Genomic DNA, 16965 nt, shown 5'->3' on the forward strand with positions numbered 1-16965 from the left:
AAGCCACGTTAGTTTTGCGCACCGCGTAAACAACTTTCGTCTTACTCTATTGTTAAGTTTAAGGAATCGTTCAGTTTGAGAATACACTGTTCTAGTTTTCGGACCCAAAACCTCCAGCCAAACACGACGCAAATAAAAAAAACCAGCGGTGATATCTGCATGTACAGCTTCATGTATGTATTACGCAGACAATTTATTCAGCCACAAGAGGGCGTCCTTACATTTCACAATGCAGGTTCTTTAAAGATTCTCATTTTCAAGTTAAGCACACCTCGGTTTAACCACAGGCTGTGGTTTCATTGTGTGGAAATCATTTTGAAGTTTAAAGTGTATTTCATTGGAAAACAATGCTGAAAGTTCAAAAAAAAAAAAAAAAGAAAAAAAATTACATTCAATGAATTTCAGATTATAAGGAAGCATGAACATAAAATCTGTCAAAGTTAGCCGAAAATCGGCTAAAACGGTCACTGTGGACAGGATTAGACCTCGGCAACACGTGCGCTGCATGCGGCCGGGCTGACTTACATACGATGTATGTGCGTACATATATGTACAACGTACGTGCATGTCATATGCACATCGTGGAAGTCCTGTGCATGTTTTAAAGCTCTCTACCGCAACTTGCGCAAGGGTATTTTTAGCCGACGTCGCGTCAACTGTGTGAACAATTTGACAAGCTGGGAACTTGGCACTGTTGAGGCAAATGTTAACCCTATTATTTAATAGGAAATTCAAGATTATATCTGTACGGATTGATTTGTTAGCAATTTTTGAAAAAGGAAAGTTCTTTTCAACGGAACTTCCGGTCTGATGACGTCATACGCCTAAAACTTTGCACACGTCTTAAGTGGGTCAAGATCATCATATACACCAATTTTTAGGCGATTCCAGCAACTTTCGTTACGGACATCTATTCAAAATTCATTTTTGAAAATGTTCAACCTGTCGCTAGAGGGCGATCAAAGATTGCATGACGTCATCTGTAGATGATTTGAAGAATACGCTCAGCCAAGAGACTAACACCGTTGAAAGCAAGTTCATATCTATTACCCCTTTTAAATAATAAGCCACTTCCGGTTTTGGCTTTTTTCGACAGGAAGCAAGGGTCACGTGATTTCACGCACACTAAATGAAATAAAGACCTCAACCTACTCTACCACCTGCCGGCAACAGAATGCTGCGGACGCATACGGTTGATTTCTTATGTATTTTTAAATATTAAAAGTGTCACAATTTAATTGCCCATTAATAAACACCGGATGACGTCATCATGACGTCATCATTACACAATGTTGTTTGAGTTAGGGTCTTTCCTTGGACAAAGATTGGTGTAAATGAATTACTGGCAAATAGTCGAAAATGCCCTTTGAAAATCGACAATTTCTTTTTAATTTCTGTGTACAAAGTCTATGGTAAATATTAAATATTCAAGAAGAAGAAGAAGAAGAAGAAGAAGAAGAAGAAGAAGAAGAAGAAGAAGAGGAGGAGGAGGAGGAGGAGGAGGAGGAGGAGGAGGAGGAGGAGGAGGAGAACAAAAAGAAAGGCTTTTCCGCAACTTTGCGGAAAAGCCAAAAAAAAAAATGAGAACAAAAACAAAGGCTTTTTCGCAAATTTGCGAAAAAGCCAAAAATCTTAACGAAAACAAGAGCTGTTTCGGTGTGTCACCGAAACAGCTAAAAAAAAATCTTAACGAAAACAAGAGCTGTTTCGGTGTGTACACCGAAACAGCTAAAAACTTAAGAAAAGGTACAGCAAGGTTTTGATTTTCTCAGATGGCCGGCAGTGGTGTAGTGAGATCCAATGCTCGACTCTTCACCGGTGCTCTTTTCAGTGTCTCAGGAAGGTCGTATCCTCTCAAAAATAAAGATGGGTGAAGTTCATCAGGATATGGCTGGCCGTATTTAAAGTGGTTGCTGCAGACTGTAGTCGATGATTTTACTTTGAAATCCTGCCGTTAGGTCAGTTGAGTCCAGAGAGGGAAGTGTTTCTTATCCCTGCATGAGTGGAATCTGAGTGTGTTTACATGCTCTTTGATGACATCTATCAAGAGAAGAAGAAACGTAAGATAGAGATATTTATTGTTTGATGACGGAGAAAAAAAAACCACATAAGACTTCGCAATTATTTTTATGAGTAAAACAATGGAGTAGGCTAGCTAGCTAAGCCTACTACAGTACTAGCTGACTAGGACAAATATGTACATGTGTACATGTTTATTTTTTTCACATTTTCGTGAACAGAATATAAACAATCATGAAATTGTCTGTAAAAGTCACACATCGTTCGCTGACAGAAGTAACAATTAAACCATTATAAAAGCCACATATTTGTCCGATAAGAAAAGAGTCATAAAAGGGAGCTTTTGAGGGGCACAGAAACTTAAATGCATTGGCCGACACAATCATGACAGTGCAGAGTGTCCCGTGTTTCCCCGGTCGCGTGCCGGTCGTCGGCACATCGCGATTGCGTCGGGTCGGAACTGCGCGCTACTACTTTTTGTCGTGAGAACATTTTTTTTCTGTACATCAAAGTAAAGTAAAAATTCAAAGTAAAAATTTCGTTGCTCACTCATGAGTAGATGAGCAATGACTCACGAGTAAATGAGCAATGAAACTGAGTAGATGAGCAGTGACTCGTGAGTAGATGAGCAGTGACTCACGAGTAAATGAGCAATGAATTGAGCAGATGAGCAATGGAAATGAGAAGATGAGCAGAAAGTAGTTACTCACGAGTAAATGAGCAATGAATTGAGCAGATGAGCAGTGACTTATATATTAAACGTTTTTATCCGTTTCTTACCATTCGGAGCTTAACCTTCAAAACTGCAACATGAATGTTATTTCTGCAGTCAAACCTTATGCTTGTCACATGTGTGACAAAAGCTTCGGACGGAGATATAACCTACAGAGGCATGCAGACAATGTACATGCTGTAGATGATTCTGAAACAGATGAAGTTGAGGAGGATCATTCTGAACCTGATTGGCAAAGCCGTAGATTTGAAGATCTATATATAATATGGAAAACTATGAAGCTGAATCTACGTATGATGAAGACGAAGATCTTGAGGACGATGATTCGGAATCCGAAACGGAGGTGGAAGATGACGAATTATCTGATGAAGACGAGTCTAGTTCTGATTTGGAAGACAACACCGCATATCGAGACTGGTTGAAAGAGTCCATAGAAGCCACCCAGGAGATGTGGAGTGACAAAATTTAATATGAAAAGTACATTAACGAGGATATGAGTAAAGATCAGGCCAAGGAAAAGGCCAACAGGAAGACCATGTGGGCAGTCGAGCGAATCTTTTTCAACAAATACAAGGATTTTTTACCTATATCTGAAAGACAGTGGCACTCATCAAGAAATTGTGGAAGATATCGAACGAAAATTGATTACGGGCATGAAATTGAACACTGCTCTGAACAGAATTATGCCTAGATACCGTAACACTTTTGACGGATTGTTCCAACAAGATGAGGATGAAGAAAACGATGAAGACAGTGATGATTAAAGACTAGTAGTTTCAAAAAGATTACTCATTTTTTAAAATAATCTAGCAGTGTCTTATAGGAAAAAAATAGTATTTGAAATAGTCTCCCCTTATCACTCTTATACAGTTATCCCTTATGGCTTAGAAGAAGAGCATGCCCATGCATGAAGATTTAAACTTGTGTGGGTTCTATATACGATGTGGCTTTAAATAGACAGTGTATTGTAAACCGGTATATGTCAGGTACAAAAGACAATATTATTAGAAACAGGTCTGAAATTATAAAATGGGCAGTTTATGATGACTGCATAATATTAGTGCACGTATATAAAGTTATATGCATGATAATGATAAATAAATTCTCAAATAATCCTTGAAAATCATCAGTGTGAAATGTTTTCCTTTTATTTATCTTAATACCCATTCCTTATTATTTGCTTTATCTGTTGACTACCTGGCCCCATACGTCATCCCTCATCAACAGTACAACGCTCCACGTGCACTAAACCGACCAGCAAATAAGTGCAATGACATCATAATTAAGCGATGGCCCCCGAATCCATTCATGGCTTGGATATGTTCACAATGCAGGTTGTTATTGAAGCGATTATATAACGGTGACGATAATCCTTTTATCAGCTTCCCATGACTGAGTCGTCAACTCAGCGGTCAGATTCTTCATAATTCAATACTCTGCTCAAAATTGTTCCTCGGTACCGCTAAATCTCAAGCTCAGCATTGACGCACAGCGAGGCATATACAAGTACATGTATCTAACGTTCTCTTAGCAATGCGGCCACAAACAACGATTCCATACGGGGAGATTTTAAAAACACCGCGGACAATGCACATGACCGGACTTGTCCGGTTGTTTGTCATCATTCGATGAGTCAGCACTATGACGTCACTGGATTCCCCCATTCGAGTACAAAGGCTATTATGATAGAGTGGAAACAGGCACGAGTATGATATGCGGCTTGAAAAATCCCTTCAATTCAGATGTATATAGGGCTTTTTACTGTACTATACGTAAATTTATGTTATGTATTTGTCCCTATGTACATCGTATTGTTTTCACTGCTGTGATACGTATAATATTCGATACCGTAATAATGGTACGCGCCTTTATTATTTAAATTTACGCAAGCCCCTCCGCCCGTCACACTCCCCCGTGGTGAATGGTAGATTCCCGTTGCTCATTTTATGCTAATGAGGGTCACGTGGGGGCCAAATCCGGACTTCTGATTGGTCGAGAGCCCGTCAAAAATGGGGAAAATATCCTGGTTAGACGGGCTTCACTACTGATATCACCTGGGCGGTGTCATTTTTACTTCCCGGATGCGCAGCACAATCGGCCAATGATGTGGTCCAATTTGATCATGAACATTTATGAGGTGTAGTGATACATATTATGACTTGTGCGTGACAAGAAGTTGCCAGTCAAGTTGATCAAAAGTCAAACAGTCTGAATGTTATGGTCTGGAATACTTACAATTCAAATAATGTGGATTAGCAAGACACTGGACGAACTCAAGCTCCACTTGGAATCTGTTTTTTTCGGCATCTAGGCCCTCTAGTTTAAACAAAAAAGACAGAAGTTTTTTTGTTAGTTTAGTAGTTCACAATGACATCATGGGGGATGTCTTGGATGTCTACACGCCCATGCTTAGGAACTGTTGACACCACCTAATAATGTAGTGCACTTGGATTGTTTACAAGCGGCACCTTGCTTGAGCAAAATTGTTTCCCAAATTCCATGGAAATGAAATTTCTGCAAGTTTGAAATATCCCTGTTCCTAATTCTAGCTTCTGCTGACAATTATCAAATATTCTTTTTAAATCCACTGTGAACCATTTTAGGTTCATGACATGGGGAGGCTCCAGTGTTCGACCGTGAGTGCTCAATTGTACTCACTCACTCTTAAGCCAGCAAAATTCTCCAAAGTTTTTGATGTGGCCAAAAAAGGTCCTCAGTATTTCACCAACCCAGAAGACTCAAGTCAATCTTTAAAGGAGACTTTTCTTCAATATTTTTCACAATCTATTTTCTTGAATTGCATGTTTTGAATACCTTAAGTTTGAGGCTCTCATACACCACCAGTGGCGTAGCCAGGAATTTTTCAGGGGGGGGGGGGGGGGGCTGGGGGGGGGGCTGGAACATTTCATGGGGGGGGGGGGGCGTCATGTAGGGGTATCAATCGCTTCTCAAAAGTGGGGGGGGGGGAGACCATACCTTGATCAGAACTGATGCGAGCGCGAAGCCCTTACGGCGTGGGGGTTCGGGGCCCGCTTAAGGGCCCCCAAAAAATTGGATTCTAGATGTTCTGTGGTGTGATCTGAAGCAATTTCTTACCACTTTCTTCCATGCTTTAACTTATATTTTCTTAGCAAAAGATAATTATTTGAACATCGTTTTCGAGGTTGGAGTCATTGAATCAGCTATCGGTATTCTGAGCTATAGGTGTAGGGTTCGGGGCCCGCTTAAGGGCCCCGAAAAAAATTGGATTCTCGATGCTCTGTGGTGTGATCTGAGGCAATTTCTTACCACTTTAACCAATATTTTCTAAGGAAAGATACATTGTAGTAGTACATAATAGGGCCCTGTAAATGAGACACGAGTTCAAAAATCTGGGGGGGGGGACATTTGATATTGTGTCCCCCACCCTTCAAAAAGCAAAACTTTATTGTGTCCCCCACCCTTCAAAACGTGGGGGGGGGGGGGAACCAGTCCCCCTGTCCCCCCAGGATTGACGCCTATGGCGTCTTGTAGATCAATGATAATTTTTTTAGAAACTCAAAATCTCAGGGGGGGGGCGACTGGGGGGGGGGCGACAAGGTTTAATGGGGCCCCCCTCTGTCGCCCCCCCCCACGCCCCCCCCCCCCCGGCTACGCCACTGATTTCAAGGAATTTTAATTGGTCTATTATTATTATTTAGCTTATATGAATGGAGGAAAAAGTTTGTGCGTGGCCGATTCGCGTGATATCGCTGACTGAAACTGTGTGACCCACGGACCACCTGTCTACAATACGTGTTCCGTGGTGTGAGCGAGCAGTGCAGTGGGTGTTAATACGCATTTTAGATTATCATTATGCGCTATGGGCCTATGTCACGCCGGTTGTCAGCTTACTGGTCCGCGGTCGCCGGTCGAAGGGTCGTTTCTCAGTGGTCATCATGTGGATCATTCGCGACTATTTAGATTTAGATCAATGATAATTTTTTTAGAAACTCAAAATCTAAGTGGGGGGGGGGGGGGGGCGACTGGGGGGGGGGGCGACAAGGTAATTTGTTAAAGATTGGGGCAAAGCATTCTGCCGCCTTACAAACAAAATATATGATAAAACAAAAAGAAAAAGGCAAACAGATACTTGAATCATATGCTTATGAACTTTCTGGCCGGAAAAACTAACAATTTCAAATGTCCCGCATTGCGCATTTGTCGGCCATCTCCCACAATGCATGCATTGCACTAGAAAAAATTATTTCTCCATGGCAAACTCTTGGTGGCGCACTGCATTGTGAATCGCCCGAATTAAAAGCTCGATGCTGATTGGATGATAACAAAAACTTTTTCTAGGTTTTTCTATCAGCCAATCAACATCAGGCTTTCATTGTGTCAGGCTTTCATGCGTACTGGGAGAACTACAACGTGCAGGTCTCACGTCTCTGACGGCAAAAAGAGGTAGGAAAGTCACATTTTCTTTGAAAGTGCATTTCAAATTACAACAAACATGAGCTAACCTAAGAAAAAAAAATGCTTTAGCAATCACACCCAGGCTACACTGCGGCGGCACAAGTGATTTAACAGATGGTCATGTTGACCAGTGATTGTGCGTACAATAGCCTGGTCTGCCCCACGCGAAAACACGCTACGCTTTATCGGTCAGCGGCAAAGTGCGACATTCTCGTCAAGCACTACACTTTTAACTTTCGAAGATAACGAAAGAAATACTTTTGATTCTCGATATGAAAAGATTCCCATAATGGAAAGATTTCCATATACGAAGTTCACTCAACACTCTGTGTACAAACCCTATGAGAGTGGACTGAAAAATTGTAAGTGTTTTCTAAGAAAATGCTTGTATTTTCTCACTGCTCAAATTGACTTTGATGACATGAAATTGCTATCTGGGGGCTTGTTAGTCAATACAGAGGAAAATTAGTGAACTTCGCATATGCCCCCATAATTTCCAATTTCATTTGCACACTTTTGCGTATCAAAAATTTCAACATAAAATTTCACAAAAATTAGACATCTGAAAAAGGCAGCACTTTTAGATTAGCTTATAAAAAGGGTGAGTATGCTTCTAAAGCAAAAAAAACCCTACAAACTAAGCCTAAATGTGAAAATCAAAATTTGACAAAGTTCGACACGTTTTTGTACATGTGGAAGTGTGGCCTTTATTTACGGAGGTAAATTGGCCACATTTAGGCCTATGGGGCTAGCCCGTGGTGAGCGTTCGCGTAATACGCGAAGCATTTTGCCCACAGACACAATAGCAAATGTTGTTACAACTCGACTCGGGACAAGTCGACCGTTGAGACAGCTTGACTTAATGGAAATGTATACACGTGGAGCGGAAAAAGTTGCATGGCAGGACCAATCCCGGGTGCGGCACGGGCATATACTCGATGCACAGAGGGCGCTCCAATCCGGTGGCCGTCGCGTCGGGCCGGCGCGCCCTGCCCGCGAGGACCGGGCCCGGCCCAGCACGCAGGTACGGCAAGTGGGCGCACAGGCCCAGCACAAACGATGTCACCGTGCACGGTACGGCCACGTTGACCGACTGGGGATGAGATAAGTGGGCGCACAGGGCTGGCAAAAACGATGTCACCGACTCACCGTGCATGGTACGGACAAGTTGACCGGCAAATGGGCGCACAGGCCCGGCAAAAACGATGCCACCTTGCACAGTACGGCCACGTTGACCGGGGTTGCGCGCACAGGCCCGGAAAAAAACGAACGATGTGCACGGACAACATGCTGCGCTATATCAGCTCTGTTATATGCAACCAAAAAAACCCCAAAACTTTTGTGTCATCACTCCCAGACGGCGATCAGCCGCCGTCAAAATCCCCGGTACTATCCCCAAAACTAGGCCCCAAAACATGCAAGGCGACTTGTCTCAACGGTCGGCTTGTCTTTCCATTTATCGCACATATGGTCGAGTTGTCTCAACGGTCGAGTTGTCTCAACGGTCGACTTGTCCCGAGTCGAGTTGTCTCAACGGTCGACTTGTCTGACCCCTGAATGGAGTGGACCTGTATTGTTGTGCCGGCAAGGTGCCGAGTTGGCAAGGTGCAGAAGTAATCGGTTTAATACCGACTCAAGCTCGTCCCCAGTGCTTACTTTATTTCCAACGTTGTTTAAATAGTAAACCCTGTATAGGAAACTTCCTTCCTGCATCCTGATTCGATACCGCAATTGGCTAGAAATGGATTTATATCGTGTACTTGGTGTTGTTATTCACAACGTGCAGGACGTGTTTTCGCGATCATTCGTCCACGCCTTCTCGAAAATATTCATTTCCTTTCCAGTTTGTTAATATTAATGTGGCGATTCATAATAATTTGAAAATCATCAAAACGTATTTTGTCACCCCGTGCTTAGGCACGCCATACTTTTTGGATGCAAATGTATACATTGCGTGGCAAATGTATACATTGGGGCCTATATGACACAGCGCACAAAAGCCAGTGCATGCTGCAGATGTAGGGAGATAACGTTGTTTTGGCGTACTATTATTGAAGTGCAAGACGATAACTTTTCTTTTGGCTGAGCCTGGCATAGCCAGACATACCTAGTCTGCGACGTGTAGACCAGTTCGAGGGCTTTCTCTCCAAGCTGTGAGCTGTGCTGTTTTGTGTATCCTTAAATAACGGAGGCCAAAGGCACTGGGGTAGGTTTATCTGTATAATTTATTATTTAATAATATTTATAAATCAGACCGATTACTTTGTTAGAAACTTAATTGTCACCTCACTTAATGTAATTTTTCAGGGTTTTTACTTCTACTGAAAGAAGTCTTGTCTTCTTCGGGATAATAAAGCTAGATAAGAGATAGATCTGAAGCTTGTCATTTGTCATGTCATCTGTTGAATAAAACAACGGCGAGGCCTGCCGACGAGTCGACCCTTGATATGTGGCTTTCCAGCTACTACAGAATGGCGACGAGGATGGGATGACATGCCGTTTTCCACTTCCAGACAAGACCCCTAGTGTCAAATTTAGTTCGAACTTATCATTATAGGGCGGTATCAAAGATTTGTTTATTATAAAATTTGTTTTTAAGAGTTTAAACAAACTTGCGATTATTTTTAGAAGCTTTAAGCTTTGTTCAAGTTTCAATTTCAGCCCGTCGTGCAAGTTGGCACATGGTTTGGAGCTACATGTAGAATATTAGGTCGTGTAATTTGTGTTTTTTTGGTCCCATTGATATTTTATTTACACGATTCACGTCGGTATTTATGGAAAATTAATGAAACACTGTAGTGATTGACTGGCGATTGTACATGTTTTTGTACACAATGAAGATGCCACACATGTGTTAGTCTTTTTAAATTATTGTACTGTTCTGTGTGACTTGAATCTCCTCACTTACTTACCGTATTGTCCTGACAATTTGATATTTGCACCATGGCCTTACCTGCAGATGTGTCTGATGCCATATTGCAATCGAACCAAGCTCTCGCAGACACTCTTGCAGGGGCATTTCAGAATTTAAAGTACCAGCGAGTCAGCACAGTACGACTGGTGAAATTTTGTGGGCCTCCCACTAGAGCTGGGGATCAGACCATACATGAGTGGTTGGCCGATATCGGGACATATTGTAGGCAAGTTGGACTTGGAGATGGGGAAAAGTGAGTACTGCCTTAGATTACTTGAGCGGGATTGCCAAGGAAGAAGTGCTATGTACCCCTAACGAACAACGGGATGATTTCAATAAGCTTACCGCGCTGCTGAAAACCGGTTCGGTTCTCCAGAGTCCGTTCAATCCTTGACAAGAACCCTGTACGGCCGAATGCAGTTGCAAGGTGAAAGCCTTACAGATTACAGTCGTGTACTAATTCGGTTGCATGATCGGATCGAAGCCGCTGCAGTAAATGCGCAAGAGAAAAATGCACTTGCTCAGCTTCGAGAAAGCACCTTGAAAGAACAATTCATGAAAGATGTGGAGGATATCTCAGTCAAGCGAGAATTGCGAAAACTCTGTCATAGCCGGGCCGATATCTTGTTTTGTGAGCTGCGTGAGTTTGCGTTGGAATTATTTCCTACCACGGAACAGTCACACCCCAATAATTCGGCGCCTGATGACTCTGATGTTGCAACTGCAACTGCTTATAGGGCCGCCGCAGTACCCGATAGCAAAGCGCTTTCTGAAGTTCTAGAGAACCAAAAACAGCTTGTTACTTCTGTACAGCAATTAGTAGCGCAGCAGACCTCGATGAATGCAGACATAAAAGTCATTTGTGATGGTGTGAAGCACTTGCTAACTTCACAGCGGCCTAAAAAGCCTATGGTCAAATGCTCATTCTGCAACAGGCCGGGGCATACTGCTGAAAATTGCTACAAGCGAAAGCGAATCGAAAATACAAAGCCTGTAGAACATGCTGGCAAGAACGCAGAAGGCCATACCTCGGGAAACGTGGATCCTCCGTCGCAGAGGGCAGTGTAACGGAGGCTCACACCGTATTTTTGCCCACGGACTGTGTACCCGATATTTCAGTTGTTTCTAATTATGTTATTGAAAGGGATGAGCCACTGGCCGGGAGTGTCAATCTTTCCGCTTCCGAGATTCGTAAAAGGCTCCTCGGTAAATGCCCTACTGCAACTGTTATCGTGAATGAGGTCACCACAAAGTGTTTGCTTGACACAGGCGCTGAGGTCTCTTTACTGTCAAGCCAGTTTTATCAAAAACATGTAGCAAACACCTTGGGGAAATTACAGCCCGTGGGCAAGCTCATCAAACTGATGGGCGCCAATGATCTCGAAATCCCAGTAGAAGGTTACATAGAGACCTCATTAGAAGTTTTGGGCCAAAGTTTTAAGGCTACTTTCGTAGTTTCTAGAGAGACGGTAGCATCCGCTAACGTCTCCCAGAAAAACTATTGCCCCGTTATACTTGGCTGTAACATTTTGAGGCGAATTGCAGCCAATTCGAAGAGAATTGGGTCTGTTCAGCTAGATCCAGACTGGGATCTAGCACTCCGTTGGTTGCAAACCGCAGTATTGGTTGAGCAGACGTGTACACGTGTGAACGTGTTGTTGTGCCCCCGCAAACTGTGGATAGTGTCAAGTGTATTTTGAACGACCACGACTTAAATTCGTTGCATAACAAGGAGTTTTTTAGTGAGCAGCATTCCCCTTTGCTTGTCTAACAATGGTAGTTTCCGAGAAGTAAAGTCGGGTAACGAAGATGGTTCATATGTCAGGTGCTTGAAGGTGTCGGACAAATTGACGGTGCAAATATTAACTTGTATATAGCAAATGCTAGTGCAGAGCCCTTGATTATCCCGGCGCTCACTCAGGTAGCAGTTTTATCTGCAATTAATACTGAGGAGCAGATTTTCCTTGAGCAGGATGGGGATGGGCTTCACGTGTCAGTGCACCGTGTTGTAGCCAGTGTTCGCGAAGAAAACGAACCGAATGACTCCATAGATAGCAATTTGCCTTGCAATGAGCATGAGTTAAAAGAGGATGCACTGACAGATAGCCAAAATAGGGAAACCTTTGTTTTTCCAGACGGCACCAATTTTGTCATGTCTCCTGGTCTTACCTTTAAACACTTAGCACCAGAAGACGCTATTAAGGCAGCGGAATTAATTAAAAATTATATCGATGTTTTCTCAGCCGGGCCCTTTGATTTGGGTTATTGTGACATCATCCCTCACAAAATACGGCTGAGCGATGATACTCCAGTGAACCTCCCTTATCGGAGAATATTACCTTCTAAGGTTGGAGAAGTGAAGACCCTGCTTCAGGATCTTCTAGATAGGGGCATAATACGTCGATCATCTAGTCCTTACGCGAGTACCATCGTTCTTGTGCGTAAGAAAAGTGGCCAACTCAGATTATGTATTGACTACAGTTGCTTAAACGCGAAGACAGCCAAAGATTCATTTCCATTGCCGAGGATAGACGAAACCCTAGAGGCTCTTGGTGGCGCTAAAGTATTTTCTTCTTTAGATATGGCCCATGGCTACTTCCAAGTAGCCATGGAAGAAGATTCTATTGATAAGACCGCGTTTAGGGTACCTTGGGGACTCTATGAATTTTTACGTCTTCCCCAGGGTCTCATCAACAGCCCAAGTACGTTTCAGAGAATAATGGAACACATTTTCGGAGATCTGAACCTGTCGGAGCTGATTCTCTATCTAGATGACCTGTTAGTCTACTCTGCCACATTTGACAGCCACATTGAGAGACTTGACAAAGTTTTCAGTCGTTTCAAACAATACGATCTCAAACTAAACGGGTCAAAGTGTCAGTTATTCAGAGATTCCGTGGTTCATTTGGGTCATGTCGTAGACTCTAACGGAGTGTCAGTAGATCCTGATAAAACCGAACGAGTGAGGTATTGGCCTACCCCAACAACTGCAAATCAACTGCGTTCCTTCCTTGGGTTAGCCTCGTACTACAGGCGTTTCGTGCGCGTTGCAGAGCCTTTACACGCGCTCACCGGTAAAGCACAATCAAAAGCAGGGAAGGCCACAGCCCCATTCGTTTGGACAGAAGAGGCCGACGTAGCTTTCAATGTTTTGAAAGACGTACTGTGCACGGCCCCTGTCTTGGCATATCCGTGCTTTGATCGCGACTTTGTACTTGAGAAGGATGTTCTGCTAAGGGTTTAGGCGCGTGTCAGGCTGATGACAGTGGGAAACTTCACTCAGTCGCGTACGCGAGTCGAAGTCTACGCGGAGCAGAGACAAATTATGCCGATTTATCCAGTTTCAAGCTGGAATTACTCGCCTTGAAATGGGCAGTGTCAGAAAAATTTCGCGACTACCTGCTTGGTTACCACACAATCGTGTGGACTGACCATAACCCTCTGTCTCACCTACAAACGGCAAAACTTGGTGCTACTGAGCAGAGATGGATAGCCCAATTAGCACCTTTCGATCTTGAGATAAAATATAGATCCGGGAAGACAAATAAGTGTGCTGACGCCCTAAGCCGCTATCTTCATGTCGCCTCAGTAACCTGCGTTGAACTACTAAATTATGGACTCACCTGCGAGGGTTCACAAGTACCCATTGATGTGTCAGCTCAGAATGCGCCCGAAACGCATACCCAAAAGACAGAAGGCACATCACAGGAGACCGCCGGTTCTGCCCCTGCGGTGCTCCCCTCGTTCTCACATGAGGAGCTTGCCTCCTTCAGAAAGAAGATCAGTCGTTACGAGTTGTGTGGGACAGTTGGTATAAAAAAATGCAAGCCTTGCCAAAATATGGATGATGTTAAACTCACTTCCGAAGTGCGTGGTTGGTTGAAAGAATGGCCACGAATAACAGAACACAATGGCGTTTTGTATAGGGAAACTGTTGATCCAGCTAGAGGGACTGTTTTCCAACTCCTTGTTCCGCAAAAACTCCGTAAGTTAGTTTTGGAAGCAGCCCACGACCATTGGGGCCACCAAGGCATAATCAGAACATTGGCGTTTCTTCAGCAGCGCTGTTATTGGCCGGGAATGACGAATTGTGTCCGAAATCACGTTCAGACGTGTTTTCGTTGTACGTTGACGAAAGTGCCAACGCCAACAATTCGTTCGCCAATGCGGCATTTGCTGGCGTTTCAACCTCTTGAACGCCTTGCTATCGATTTTGTCAAACTTGATGTCGGTAAGGGGAAGATTGAAAATGTTCTCGTACTTACTGATGCCTACACTAAATTCTCCCTAGCAATTCCATGTAGGGATCAAACAGCGCCTACAGTAGCTCGTGTCTTAACAAGTGTATCAAGAGATTCCGGTGCACTGTTTAACTTTTATTTTATATTGTTTAACTTACACTTTTATATCCATGGTTCATATACACTATATGATTTATGGGAACCAAAGTCGAAGCTTAAGTAAAGCTAGTTCACATTATTGATTACCTTTTCAGAAAACCGCTACACACATTCTGAGTTGAATAGCGTGTGACCAAACTTGTATTGTAAAGTTACTGCTGATTTAAACTTTTATTTCCAAAAAGGAAAAATATTGAATTATATCGTACCCACCATTAGTAGTTCTGTACAAAAACCTTTAACTTAATATGCTATATTTGTGCTTGACTATATGACACAGCGCGCAAAAGCCAGTGCATGCTGCAGATGCATGGAAATTACGCTGTTTTGGCGTACTATTGACACAGCGCACAAAAGCCAGTGCATGCTGCAGATGCAGGGAGATTACGCTGTTTTGGCGTACTATTATTGAAGTGCAAGACGATAACTTTTCTTTTGGCTGAGCCTGGCATAGCCAGACATACCTAGTCTGCGACGTGTAGACCAGTTCGAGGGCTTTCTCTCCAAGCTGTGAGCTGTGCTGTTTTGTGTATCCTTAAATAACGGAAGCCAAAGGCACTGGGGTAGGTTTATCTGTATAATTTATTATTTAATAATATTTATAAATCAGACCGATTACTTTGTTAGAAACTTAATTGTCACCTCACTTAATGTAATTTTTCAGGGTTTTTACTTCTACTGAAAGAAGTCTTGTCTTCTTCGGGATCATAAAGCTAGATAAGAGATAGATCTGAAGCTTGTCATTTGTCATGTCATCTGTTGAATAAAACAACGGCGAGGCCTGCCGACGAGTCGACCCTTGATATGTGGCTTTCCAGCTACTACAATAATATGAAATGTGATACTGCATGTTCTCTCGTTAAGATCGTAACAGTTTAATTAAAATAAAATCATGTTTTCGTAACTCACGCCATGCTTGCGCTGCGACGAATTGATTCTGTTTCTACCCCAGACACCGCATTCAAAAACAAACGCAAATGTAACGCACAGGCTGGCACTAGACTACTCCTAATTTGCATACTTGTTCAAAAATCTTGCACATGCAAATGATCCAATACCACTTACCAGGGTGAGAGAGCAGGTAGTGGTGGGCGCGTACTGCTCGACACCCTGGGGACGAGGTTGGTACGACTACGACTACGTGGCACTAGTACGATAATCCTTTCCTAGGGACGATGGACACACATCTATCGTCTCTCTTCTGGCCTTTTTCTTGCCTTATTTACAGAACCTTCATGATATAAGACTTGAAAGAGGTTTTACTATGCATTGATATAATAAAATCAAATAATTAACACCAATATCATGAATTATTTCGATACAATAAAAAGACAAACCTCCTGCCGAATGCGCTGAAGCTACCGAAGTCGCCATTGTTGCACGCAGTCTGGTTCCCTGACTATGCCGTGACGTTGTCACCGAGTCAGGGGCCGGGGGGGGGGGGGGTTCGATCCAACTCGGACCCAAACCACTCGACAACCAACTCGGACCAACTACCAACTCGGACCCACTACCAACTCGGACCTACAACCAACTCGGACCCACTACCAACTCGGACCCATGCATGACCAACTCGGACCCATCGTTTACAATAATTCGACAGCGTTTTCAATCATTCGACAATATTATAAAGTTTGTCCACTTATCATCTGTTAATACAGTGATGCTGTTAAGTATAAATTTTCATTGTAGTTGTCAGGTAAAATATCTGTATGGCAGCAGTTTGTCGTTGTAAAGTGCATTGAAATGCGCTTTAAAAGTGTAATTAATTATTCATTTTTATTATTTGTTTCCATTGAAACGTATTGCGCTTTAACCAAAAGTAATTAAAATTAAAGTTTAACCAATTATTCATGTTCATATTTGACATCGTTCACGCCATCTTGCTCAATTTAACAGCGATTTATTTCATTTTTAGTTCAAACCACATAAATTCAGAACAGAGATCTTCATGGAAAAATAAAATTGGAAAGTAAGACATTGAAACATAAACACTTTCAAACATGGCATTATTAATTCAATGAATATAAGTAAACATATTATAAGTCATTAAATAAAAATAAATAAGGTATAAAAACAAAGTCTATTCTATCTAATTTGTACATGTACATGTATTTAAAACAAAACCCACATAAACACCATTGCATACCCTGCAAGAAAAACGAAGGTTCCATATTGAACAAAAAAGGTTAATCAAAAAAGTATAAAAAGTTACACAGATTCGTAAAAAAACCACAAAATTAAAAGCCAGCATGTGAAAAAAGATAAACTTATTAAGTACCCTACAAAAAGATGAAATGTAAATCATCAAAAAGGAGTGTTGGAGCTCTGGGAAGATTATCCTTCAAGGCCTTACATGTAGCTGCCTGTATGTTCGACTATGATGTTCCACGGGGGAAAAAGTAATCAAAAAAATATTAAAAGTTAAACAGATTCGTAAAAAAAAAAACAATTAAAAAAAC

At 42.4% G+C, this 16965-nt stretch overlaps 1 long non-coding RNA gene across 1 annotated transcript; it reads right to left on the minus strand.

Moving 5' to 3' along the window:
• Nucleotides 1-1687: 1687 nt before the first annotated feature.
• On the minus strand, nucleotides 1688-15906 carry LOC119729855. Its single transcript, XR_005271290.1, has 3 exons — nucleotides 15841-15906; nucleotides 4988-5068; nucleotides 1688-2040 (listed from the first exon to the last, which is right to left on the minus strand). It is a non-coding gene; the product is annotated as an uncharacterized LOC119729855 (long non-coding RNA).
• Nucleotides 15907-16965: the final 1059 nt, after the last annotated feature.

The sequence above is a fragment of the Patiria miniata genome, unplaced genomic scaffold, assembly GCF_015706575.1.
Source record: "Patiria miniata isolate m_02_andy unplaced genomic scaffold, ASM1570657v1 HiC_scaffold_1, whole genome shotgun sequence".
NCBI lineage: Eukaryota > Metazoa > Echinodermata > Asteroidea > Valvatida > Asterinidae > Patiria > Patiria miniata.